Raw genomic sequence first — 12,805 nt, 5'->3', positions numbered from 1 at the left:
ATATGCACTTGTGAATAAAGCAAGCTCAAAAGTTGACGATACGAAAAAAAATTCGTCGGAAGTTCGCTACATAGAAAGTGCATTTGAGTAGCGAAACTCACCCGTTTTGTATCGTTTTTCGTGCAGTAGCGAAATGCTTTAAAATACACCCAAACATGATTTAGGGTCTAATGGAGTATATTTGATGCGTTCGTTGTAAAAATAAATCCAGGGTCTAATGAAGTAGATTGGATGCGTTCGTTGCAAAAACAAATAATTATCAGGGAGTGCAATTGGGTTTACCTTGTATGTTTGAAGCAAAAACAAATAATTACCGGAGATCTGTTCTCTGCTCTGCCCCCCTGATGCGCGTCTCGCGAGTGGGACATGAAATGAAAAGGTGCAGGAATTTTCCACTATAGGAAATCATAGGATAGGGAAATATTTCCACGAAATCATGTTACTGACGAAGTGGTATGACTGATCGGGACCAAACCGCGCATAGATTTTCACAGAAATCCACATGCAATTAATTAAGACTACGTCCACCGTGGCATCTCTGCCAAATGCACCCTTAGATCATGGCATGATCCCGCTCTCTCGTGCCTCTCTTATCGTATCATACCTTGTTTAGTACTCTAGGCAGTAGGCACGCCACTCTCATCATGTTGTGGCGTCTGGACCGATAAGTATGGAGTTAGGCTAAGTACGCACATACAATGATTTACCATCGCTATATCATACCCGTAAAAAACCCAACTCCTATAAAATATCACTAAAATACAATTTATCTTGTCATCAACCATAACTTATTTATGCAATTTATATGCGTATCCAAGTACTTCATAATAACAAAAGAGAAAATAAAATAAGAGAATAATATAAAGACTAGAGTAGATATACCTTATCAAGATGACGTGGCATCGTGCCATGTCATGCCGCTCACGCTCACCTTGTCGAGATCCTAGGCACGACACCACTCTCACATTCATGCCGTGCTGGTGGAGTCTAAAGCTTATCATGCAATCCGTATCTTGAGCCTTGCAAAAAGATTAGGTTTTGGACGGTCCAAAAGTGGAAACTAAATGTTATCATGCCATCACAGTTTTTCGGATCATACTAATAAAATATTGTGCTTTAGATGGTCCAATAATAGGTGGAATCTAAATGTTATCATGGTATCACTATATTTTGGGCCGTACTAAAAAATCGTGCTTTAAATGGTTCGGGATAGCTGACACCGTAAACTTTTTCTAAACTTGATTAATAGTATTTATTCAATCAAGTAGCTAAGTAAAGTAAAATAATAAGTGCCACTTGATCTATCGTAAAAAAAGTATTTTAGGTTTAACATGTAGATTTATGTATTGTATAAATATTTACAGAAAAAAATGTTAAACAAATAAAACAGTAAATAGTTATACGTTTGATGAGAACGAAAATATTTAGTTTCGATCATTTGCCCATATATGCATGCCACTGGCTCTTATGGTCAAACATCTCACATCAAAGCGGTGAAGATTTTGGTGGCAAGCAAGTTCTCGAATCTTTTCGTTAGCCGAGCTATGCAACCCTGCACGGCATCCCCCTCCTCCACCTCTGTCTCCACTCCATCGCTGTACAGTACAACTAGCAGATCCCTTCCCCTCCCCTTTTCCTAGACCGGGCGTGATGTGTGACGAGCAGGCATTGATTGGCCGGCGTGCATAACGTGTACTCCCTTCTTCTCGTAAAGAGTGTCTCTTTAGATTTGTCATAAGTCAAACTATTTTAAGTTTGACTAATTTTATAACGAAGAGTATCAATATTTATAACAGTAAATAGATATGCTATAAAAATATATTTCATAAGGAAGCTATATTAAAAATATTAATATATTTGTATATAAACTTGGTCGTCCTCCAAACAGATCCGTTTCGGATAGGTTGGAGGGGCTTGTTGCAGCCTAACGTCTTACAGTGCTCTACTTCGATTCCAGCTTTGAACCGCTGCAACACGGTTACACGTAAGAAGCGGCTTTGCTAAGGCCACGTGATCAGCCGGCCGCTTCGAGCGGTCAGGATCGATCGATGAGACGATGAGACGACGCGCCAACGGATCTTTCTTTCACCCCAGGGGCCGGATCGGACGTGCGGCCGCCGGATCGCACCGCGACGACGATGCCGTGCGGTCGCTTTCGTCTAGGCAAGCATAGGGCGCGCGGTCGGCGCCGCAACTTTTGCGGCCAGCCGACCGTCCGTTCGGCTGCGCGCTTGGGCTCGCCATTCCGGCGGCTGAGCTTCGCCCGCGGGCTGCTCGGATGCGGTCACGTGCGGCGCGTACAGCTTTGGGTGTCTGGTTGTCGGCTCGGCTGAGCGGTGGTCCATGCATCGGCATCGTCCTTCAGGAGCGTCAAAGGGACGTACGGACGGACGGGTGGCTCTTGGGATGGGATCACCGCTTTTGGAACAGGAGGGTGCGGCCGCTTCGCCGCTCGCGCCGCGCAAAGACGCAGTGCAGTGCAGGTTCTAGCTGCTCCGTCTTCAGCACTGATGTGTAAAAATATATACATATCTGGTAGTTTCAGGTTGGATCGCCTCGCGCTAGAATTTGTGGAATGTCTATTCTGGTAGTAATAAGCTCGAGGATTGCAATTCTTTCGATTTCTGTGGCATGATCCGACACTGGTTAGTAGCTTTCATAAATTGAAGAAAGACACATAATAAGGCACGTCTTCAACTGTAATCGACTTGGTCTAAAAAAACTCATGCATACAATACAATTTTCTATCACCTTCTCTCTCCAATTTACTAGTAAGTTATAATTCAGTAAACAATAACATAGTAAAATGGCTGACAAGCACGCATTAAGATGTAACGGAGAACATTAAATGTTACTAAGCAAGGCTTTTGCCTTGATTTTTGGTTTGGTTCAACTTATTACATTGACATGTGGGTCTAAACACTAATCTGTTACTGTCGTGATTGACAGGTGGGGGTCCACAATCGGTTTGTTTTACTTCGCGAGAACCGTCCATCTCCCTCTTCGCGACTCCGCCCGTCCACCTCCTCTTCCGTTTCTTTCATCCATCCACCACTGTCGCGGCTCCCTCTCCGCCTGTTGTTTCCCCATCTGATGTTGCCGCTGCCGCGACTCCTCTCCGCTCGTCCGGCCGCTGCCACTGCTCCTCTCACCCGTGGCTCCCTCTCCGCCCTTCCCCTCCGGCCGTTGTTGTTGTGCTCTCGCTTGCAGCTCCCTCTCCGCCCTTCCCCTCCGGCCGTTGTTGTTGTGCTCTCGCTTGCAGCTCCCTCTCCGTCCACCTCTCACGCCTAACTGTGGCGTCGCCGACTGTCACTCCTCCTCACCATGGGGCCGGGACGGCACCCGGACCTAGCACAGGCTCTTGCAGCGGCAGCCCTCAATGTTACGAAAGTCCTCACCGATTAGGAATCGAGTTCACTGCCGAATCGGATCGGAATCGAGGCCGGGCATGTAGGGATCGACATCTTCGCCGACTCATATCGGAATCGAGGCTGCGTTCTTGCCTGTATACATAGCCGGGGGTTGTCTTCTTTGACACCTGGAAATTGCAATTGGGGCATCTTCGACATGTTTGTGCCAGACTGCCACGAGCCCAGGACCTCCTCGCCGTCGAGAAACTACTCAGCAACACGCGCGGAGATCCCCTCCATCGACGCCAAGCGAAGCCCTGCCGTGTTCAACTTGTTATCTACGACCAGCAAGGCTGCACATAAGGTATGTGAATTTGCCTAAAATTTTTTAATTTAAAAAGTTTATCTTACATTTATTTATGCATGTACAGGATGGCTACAAACTAAGAAAGTAATTTATGGCACAACTATTGACATACAAGGAGAATGAATGGGAAGACATCATGCCTACTGGTGTTCAAGACTTCCTAAGTATATCAATGCTACTTGAAGTTATAAATAGTTTTGCTAGGGAAGAACAGATGAGATCATGTTGAGATGATGCTAACACCTGTATCACTAGACCTTGTGCTTGTTAAGGTCAGTCTTAGTGTATAGTTTTAATGTATAGTTACCTAGAATGACAACTGTGCCAGATGAGTGTCATGGGGATGAAACTTCCTCTATTAATCACCTTGCCAACTCAACAATTTTACTGATGCCATGAAACTCTTATGAAACTTCCCATTGAGACTGGCCTAATTACCATAGACTTTGTAATAAAGAAATTGTTGAGCTAGCTAGGTTCCTGTAGTTTGGTTCTGCAGATTCCCTGCTCTGCTTCTGTTCTAGATATTCAAAGTTTGAGCTTTGTAAGGAAATTAATTTCATCTCATATCTGGATATATACCTGGTGTGCAATGATGCTTTGTCGAAATTATTATTATTATTGTTACACTCATACATGAGTTGATATGTTGCTGGTTCTTGTGCATATATGTTTGCATGTATACTGCAGTTTGGTTCCGCCGACTTCCTGATCTGCATCTATGCTATATATTCAGAATTCAAGCTATAACTGAATGAACTGCGCGACGACCTTTTTTTATTAAAAGGTATCAATTTCATTTTATCTACATAGAAACCTGGTCTACAAGGATGGTTTGACGAAATTGTTTCTTTGATACTGTACGTGTTGTCGTGTTAATCAGATTTTGGTTCTCTCAGTATGTATGCAGTAAAAGAAAATACAAATTCCAGGGATAAGAAAGAACAGTAAAAGAAATACTCATTGGGGCCGATAGGGAACTATGGAGACTAAAAAAGTTCACTATAAAGACACAGTAAGATAACAACCTAAATTAAATGATCATATTAAATTATAAATATTAGGTATCCGCATGTAGTAACGCACGGACATATTTACTAGTAACATTAATAAATATAAGTCAGGTCTACGAGAAAGTAAAAAAATAATTATTTTTAAAAAAAATAGCCCATGGATCAGCCCCGTATAATAAAAGCCCACAAAGAAGCAAACGAGTGAATTCTAAAAATTGTAGCCCACGAATCAGGCATACAAATTAGCCCAACAAAAAGCAAAGTATGAGCCCTGTAAATGAAACAGCCCATGAGTGAAGCCAATTTTTTTTTTTTTTGAGAACGAGTGAAGCCAATAATTGCATACGAATCTCCGGCCACATCCGACGGCTCGAATTCGAGCAAGCAAGCAGCGACACAATTTGAGCGCCAGCTATATTCTGGGACCGAGTGTATAAAAACGTGTGCCCCAAACTAAAGATATTTTAACTTAGATAAAATCTATAATTTTGTATTTTAAGTTTTAAGACAGAGGAAGTATTTACTTATGATAATAATTTTTATATTAGATAGATGGTATATTATCAGTAGGTCAAAGTTTCATCCCAATGAACAAACTGAATTATGTTTTGTAATTTTATGCGAGGGAGCAATATCACATCAACTTTGACAAGTTTTGATGGTTTGTTCAAAATCGCGGTTGGATGTCTAAAATTGGCAATATTTTTTCAAAATTGTATATGAGCGCATCTCGGGTCATTTTTCTGCTGGCATCACCCTAGCTTGATAGCAATTGCTATAGTTTCCACATGAGAACTCTGAAGGAGTGAAGGTTAATAACTAGAAAACTAAAAGATGTGATTCGTTAGTCCACTTCTGTGAGTTTTCCATACTCAACCAAGCTCGGTTCCTTCGTTAGCGGTTAAAGGTGCATCTGCTTACTGATTATATTTCCGCATGGACATGATCCCTCTACGTCTAAATTCATAATAAAATTTATGAACTTAGAAAGTCAAAACGACCTATGATCAGGTGCATGTTCCTTACATCATTACACGGCAAAAAACTCGTATAAAGATTCTTTATTCAAACAACATTCTTCAAACAACACAAGAGACCATCTCCTGTGACACACGTAAATACATGGCATGAGACCGAACATACACGTACATCATCACACACTAGCAATACAATACTAGATGACATCATAGACAAGGCCACTACTATGTATATGACATCGTAGACAAGGCCACTACTATGTATCAGTAAATCACCTCTTTCTTGCTCGCATTCTCGGTAGTAGCTTCACCGCCGTCAAGGGCAACAGGCTTGCCATCGTCCCCGACTCCCCGGTGCCCGCAGTGAATTCCACGCGCTGGCCCTCGGAGATCAGGCCAGCAGAGCCATCCGTCTTGATATCTGAGCGGCGCACCACATAATCCCTGACACTATCGGAAATGGACGAAACTATCCCGAAGACCCGAACCCATCCGGCTCGTTGAAGGACTTCACCGTTCCCTCCAGCCTTTGAGCCGCCATTGATCAGACACGGTACTGCACATATTCTTCACAAGTACAATGAGAGCTTGGCTTGTTGTTGTTGTTGGAGTAGATGATGTATTGATGCAACGAGTAGCTAGAGGCATGATATAGAGCGTGGAGGATCAAAGTGGTGATGTTACAGCCACTAACTGGTGGTGACAAGGAGCATCACTGCCGGCTCCAGAATCGATGGTGAAAAGAAATCATCATCGGTTCACTTAAAATCAGTGGTGATAGGCGTCTAAGATAAAAAGAGGAGGTGATAACTTTATGGGTTTATCCGCTTATGGCAGAGGTCAGTGACGGGCCAAACCTTCCTACTGGCAAATATTGACGAGTCATTAACGATTGTGTGGCCGCGTGATTGCATTTGGCACGTCCAGCTCTCGTGTACCGCTGCGACAACTTAAACTTGGCCATATACTTTGGTGGATAGATTTGCATGCTACTCCCTCCATTTCAAATGTAAATCATTCCAACTTTATTGAAAAGTCAAAACATCTTAAGTTTGACCAAATTTATACAATAAAATACTAATATTTATTATACAAAATAAGTACTATTAGATTTTTCATTAAATATATTTTCTTAGTATATCTATTCGGTGCCTAAATCTTTATAATTCTCTCTATAATTTTGATCAAATATAAAATAATTTAACTTTAAAAAAATTGAAATGACCTATAATTTGAAACGGAAATAATTCGTGTCACGAGCTTGCGGTTGCGGCAGCGGGCTTCGCCGTGCCGTGAAAGCCTTCGCCGCCACCATGCTCGACTCGTGGACGACGGGAACGCGCCGAGCTGCCCTTTTAAGTTTTAAACAAGGACAGATCTCTGCAAGCTCTGCAACCATAGTCAGCTAAACAACATGCTTGCCCGCTGTTACATTTCATGAGACGACGTACGACGCTTGCAACATGGCGTATCTTGAACCAGTCCCTGCCGGCCCGTATCTCTCGTGCACCTCTGATTCACCACAGAGCTGCAGCCAGTGATGGTCAGCTGCTTCAGCTCAGTCAATCGTTGCAGGCCCTTCGGCAGCGAGGCCAGCTTCGGACAGCATCTTTTTTTTCCCCGAAAAGAAGGTAGGAGGATTGCCGTGTTGTATTAATAGAAAGGAAAAATGAAATAAAATAAAAAGTAAAAGAGACAACAACTGAACACCTATGGAGAGACCTAACGAACGCTACACATCAATAACATGAGGGGGAGGAGGACAAATAGCAAAACAGTACAACCAAAGAAAAGGAAAGGCCTCTTCACAGCGCAAAAGAAAACCCGACTCGGGATGGAAGGACCACACGCAACTACGACTGGTCATTTGTAGCTTCGTTTCGATCATCAAAAGGAAGTCTATAGTGGTTCATGTCTTCTTGGACGAGCAGCAATGTCCACGCAAAGAAACGACATTTGGGTTCAGCCTTTGCTTTCCAGATTGGTGAAAAATTGATCTTTTGCATGCTCCTAGAGAATTGGATCGTGTATGCGCTCTTAGCTGTATAATTACCATCATTTGTCCACCTCCATTATCTCATCTTCTTCATGCATATCTCTACTTTGATGATGTAGCTTTTCATATAGAGTGCAGAGTGGTGTATTGGTGTAGTTCTTCAGGACAGCAGCTTATCTCCAGAGATTCAACCGTTACGAGTTCGCCCATCCATTCCGGAAGGGCTTCCAGCTCAGTGCAGTTCAAAATCTTCAGGCTCCGTAGGGTACCAGACCAGGGACCGGATAGCCTCAGGCAGGACGCGTAGCGTTTCGCAGTACTCGATCACCAGCTCCTCGAGCTTTGGTCTGTGCCGCAGCAGCGTCCATTCGTCGGATGAAACATGGCAACATTTAATCCAGAGTCATCTCAGAAGCGATGCGGATGATACCATCTGACTGCTGCTTGACACCAATAAAATCTGCTATAGCACCTGGCAGGCACGGCGTTGGCCTCAGCTTTGGACATTCTGTTACAGTGACGGTTTTCAGAACAGGAAACATGAACGATTCGGATTGGCTATCCTTGTGATCCATTGATGATGAAGTTGGCCAAATCTCCAGGTTCGGCGTGTCTTCAAAGTGGAGTTCCTTCAATGATTGGTATAGAGCACTTCTGTTCATTTCCAAGCTCGTACTACCAACACCGGTGATATGGCGGAGCTGAAGAGACTGGAGATAAGGAAGATGCCCAAGGGGTGGAAGGCAACTGCAATCATGGATGTTGCTCGAACTGAGGGATACAAGAGTTGGAAGCAACAGCTCCATGCTCTTCATCATCGCGGCGTTCGGGCTTTCGCGAGCAGATGTGGTAAAGCCCAACAATGCAACTCGGCAGGTAGGTATACGAACAGTGCGATGAAGTCACGGTAACACTGAAGTACACGCGGCATCGTTAAAACAGCTTGGGACGCCGGATTCACCGTGAGGTCAGGGAATTCTTCTGGCATCCAGCCAGCCCAATTGGCACATTGAGTTTCTCTAATTGCTATGCTAGCACAACTCCACCCCAACGATTTATATTAAGGAATTCATATTCATCTTTCAAAACATTTGGGTCAACATGTCTTCCAATATTTGATATTTGTGCAATATTATCTCAACTGTGCAAGAGGATGTGGAACAAGCTCGCAGGTGGACTAGGCGCGCAACGGATGGAGCAGAGCAGGTAGGAGGAGGAGGGATGGGGATGGATGCTACACAAATTTTAAATGATGTTTTCAAATCTTAAACCATATCCAATTTGAAATCCATTTGAACTATTAGTTGGAATTTATGCAATAAATAAAATCCAATATGTTATTTAAAATTTTGTATTCTAATATTCTAACATTTCAAAAACTACTGCTCATGGTACTTTTGCAAAAGAAACTATCAATGACCACGAAGATAGAACCTGAAATGAATTAATACAAGAACTACTGCTCATGGTACAACTTCGTGTGCGTGGTGTTCCGGCTGTCGTCTTCGCCCGGGCGGCACAGGGTGACACGCGCCTCCGGCGACGCCGCCCGCATCGCCGACACCCGCATCTGGATGGCCTTCATTTCCTCAGCTCCTAGAGCTCCCTCTTCTTCCGCGGTGACCAACACCAGCTGCTCGTCAAGGTGGTGAACTTTCGAGGGACAAGCAGGTGCGAGCTGCGGCTGCTCAGGTTCTTCATAAACAGGGCTCCTGCACAAGAGACGATGTCCACGTTAGAGACGATGTTTCGGCTCGTCCTCGCCGGCCGCCGGCGATGCCGCGGCGCCGCTAGCGTCTGCAGGTTCGCCGAGGAGCTGCAGTTTCAGCAGAATAGGCTCAGCTGGTAAGTACTGGTACTGCACGCAGTAGGCGGCTATCCATTTGAACTGCATAAATAATGAGCTGAACACGATTAATTTGGAGCCAGAAACCAATCAAAGCGGGAATGATTCAGAGCTTTACACGGATGAAGAGGCGATCCAGTATTGGAAAAGCGATGAACTCGAAACAGGCGGAGACGCGCTCGACGTCGTCGTCGCCTAGAAAGGGCATCAGCAGCTGCAGCTCTTGGACATTCGGCGCATCCAACCCGAGTGCAAATCCTCAGCTTACATCTATATGCTGATCCAGATCCACAATTAGTCTAACATGTTCCGTTCATGTTGATTTCAGGCGAGAGTTGGTTGAGTGGTTGGGATAAGAAGTAAACAAACTTACCAGCAAGCCTACGGAGCAAAGCGTCAAGATGTTGGCATGTACGATGCACTCCAACAAGTTGAAGTAGGAGAAGTCGTGCCGGTCATCGTCGTAGTCGACGAAGCCGAGGTGAGACAGGTACGCATCCCGCAGGGCCGGCGTAGCACCGAACTGGACGCCGACGGCAGCGTCGTCCTCGTCGTCGGGGTCGCTCGAGCAGACGACGTCGCCGTGGAAGCCGAAGGACTCGAGCGCGGGCGCGGCGACCTGCAGCGTGCGCACGGCCAGCCCACGATCTCCAGGACACGCAGCTTTTCGCCGGCGATCCTCACCGACGTGAGGTGGCGGCAGCGCCTCAGGCTGAGGAGTTCCAGCGCCCCGCAGCTGGAGACCATGGCCTGAACCGCCTGGTCGGTGACGTCGGCGTCGCTGAGGGAGAGCGAGCGGAGGCCCAGCGCGAGCCGCTCCAGCGAGTTCCTGGCCAGGAACAGGTCGCCGGGGAGCTCGACCACGAACGCCGAGCATCCGTGGTCGTTGTCGGCCGGGTCCTCCTGCCTCCGCGTCAGGTCCACCTCCACGTCCCTGGCGCCCCTCGCCACGGCGGCCGCGACCCACCCGGCGACGTCCCGCCCGAACGCGCCGGCGTCGCGGCCGCTCCCCAACGCCACGCCGAACACGTGGAGCGGCGCGCCGTACTCGGCGTGCAGCGTGAGGCAGCGGCTCACCGTGGCTGCGGCCCGCGCCGGCGGCTGGCCGCGGGCGAAGTCGCGGTCGGTGAGGTCGATGACCGCGGAGGAGGCGAGCGCGTGGAGCCACTGGCGCGCCCACCGCCGGGAGAGCGCGCTGGTGCGGGCGGCTTGCTTGAGCGGGAGGCCGCGGAGGATGGAGTGGAGGAGGTCGTCGGGGAGGCCGCTCAACCTGTCCTCTGCCGCCGCCGCCGCCATCGCTCTCCGCTTGTTCGTGCGGCGCGATTCCATCGCAGATTCTTGGTGGGTTCGGTCGGTTGACGTGCCTTCTGGAAGTCGTTGGGTTCATGAAGATTTGGTTTTATATTGCTGCACTAGTACACTTGGCTAGCACCTTGTGTTGCAAGATTGGACAGTAGACGTGAGGCGATACTATATATTGCATATGCGACAGATACGTGGGTCCCACTTATCAGCGATAGGTTCGGGGGTCCCACTTGTCGGCTCCTTCCTCTTCCTTCGTCCCAAGCCGGAGGAGGAAGGCAGTGTGGGGGCAAGCAGAGGAGAGGAGGTACGTTTAGGGTTCGGGGTCAGGGGCTTGCCGCCGGTAGGGTTAGGGTTCGGGGTGGGAGGCTTCGGGGTTCGGGTTGTCGGGGGTGGGGTCTCCAGTAACCTTCGGCTGTAGAGAGAGGGCCTTGGGCGGCGGCGACGACGGGTTGTGGGCAGGGTGGCAGGTGCTACCAGCCGCGGGCCGTGGAGGACAGCCGGTGGGCGGTGGAGGAGGCGGGGTGGGGTTAGGGCAGCGGCGGCCGGTGGTGGTGAATCCGACGGCAGGAGCCATCAGAGGCGGTGCAGGAGGGTGACGTGGGGGTGAAGGAGAAATGAAGGGTGTGAACCGGAGGAGAGGGTGGTGGGGTAGCGGATCCGGCGGCTCTTGCCGCCGGAGATAGAGGAGGATGGTGGCGCGGGGGAAGAAAGTGGTGCATGAGGAGATGGTGGCAGCGATGTGTTTGTCGGGAGGAAGGAGGAGGAGGATGTCAAGTGAGGCGCTACTGGGCCTGAAGGCGACAGTGTGATTTTTATCACCTTCGGTGATACATAGCAGCACCAGACGTGAGAAAGAAAAGCCACACCACATAAATTGACAATCCGACATCATAAAATTCCATTCCAGTAGGAAGGAAGCTACCAGTCAGTTTGGAGCCTGTTCGCTTCAGCTTATTCAGCCGACTTATCAGCCACCAAACAATATTTTTCTCTCACAACAAATCAGCCGTTTCAGCTTTTCAGCCGGCTTATAAGCTGAAGCGAACAGGCCCTTGGATTTTGGCGGTTGCTTGCGAGACAAGAATGCCCCATTTGAAGTCAATGAGCTATGCCTGTGCTCATCTTTAAAAAAAATGCCACAGGGCTGCCGGCCCAAGTTCGTCGCCTCCTTGATCAACGTGAAAATCTCTAGCTACATGCTGCTTCCAGTATGGGTGTTTGGGAGGAGGGGGCTAAAAGCCCCCCGTCACATCGAATGTTTGGACACTAATTAGGAGTATTAAATCTAGACTAATTACACAACCCCTAGGCTAAATCGCGAGACGAATCTATTAAGCCTAATTAGTCCATGATTTGACAATGTGGTGCTACAGTAACCATTCACTAATGATGGATTAATTAGGCTTAATAGATTCGTCTCGCGATTTAGCCTAGGGGTTCTGCAATTAGTTTTGTAATTAGGTTATGTTTAGTCCTCCTAATTAGTATCCGAACATCCGATGTGACAGGGCTAAAGTTTAGCTCCCTCCTCCCAAACACTCACTATGAAAATCAATACCTACCAGCATCATTTTGGGATGTTGTAGTCACTTGTAGAAAAGAAAAGCAGTTAAGAACATCAGGTAGCTCAAAGTTTGGTATACATTGCTTGTCTCACAACGTGTGTTGTTTCTCACACATCTCGTGTAAATTCTGCATTTTTCTTCTGGAGGACTAAAAGAGCAGACTTTGTTCCTAGAGCGAAACTGCACAAAATCCATACGATTGACTTTGATCTAAATAAGCATGCATACGATTGACTTTGATCTAAATAGGGATGATATGGGTTGGGTTGGAGCCGACCCATCCCGTGTTTGGATGAGTAGGTTGGAGTCGACCCAGTCTTTTGTTTGGTTGAAGAGGTTGAGAGGGTTGGGATGGATGTCCTTTTAACACTGTTAGTAGTGGGCCC

At 47.1% G+C, this 12,805-nt stretch overlaps 1 pseudogene; it reads right to left on the bottom strand.

Moving 5' to 3' along the window:
* Positions 1–9,022: 9,022 nt before the first annotated feature.
* LOC117858753 (F-box/FBD/LRR-repeat protein At5g56420-like) lies at positions 9,023–11,134 on the bottom strand (annotated as a pseudogene).
* Positions 11,135–12,805: the final 1,671 nt, after the last annotated feature.

Source organism: Setaria viridis, chromosome 5 (genome assembly GCF_005286985.2).
Source record: "Setaria viridis chromosome 5, Setaria_viridis_v4.0, whole genome shotgun sequence".
NCBI lineage: Eukaryota > Viridiplantae > Streptophyta > Magnoliopsida > Poales > Poaceae > Setaria > Setaria viridis.
This window is presented reverse-complemented; position numbering and strand designations above follow the sequence as displayed.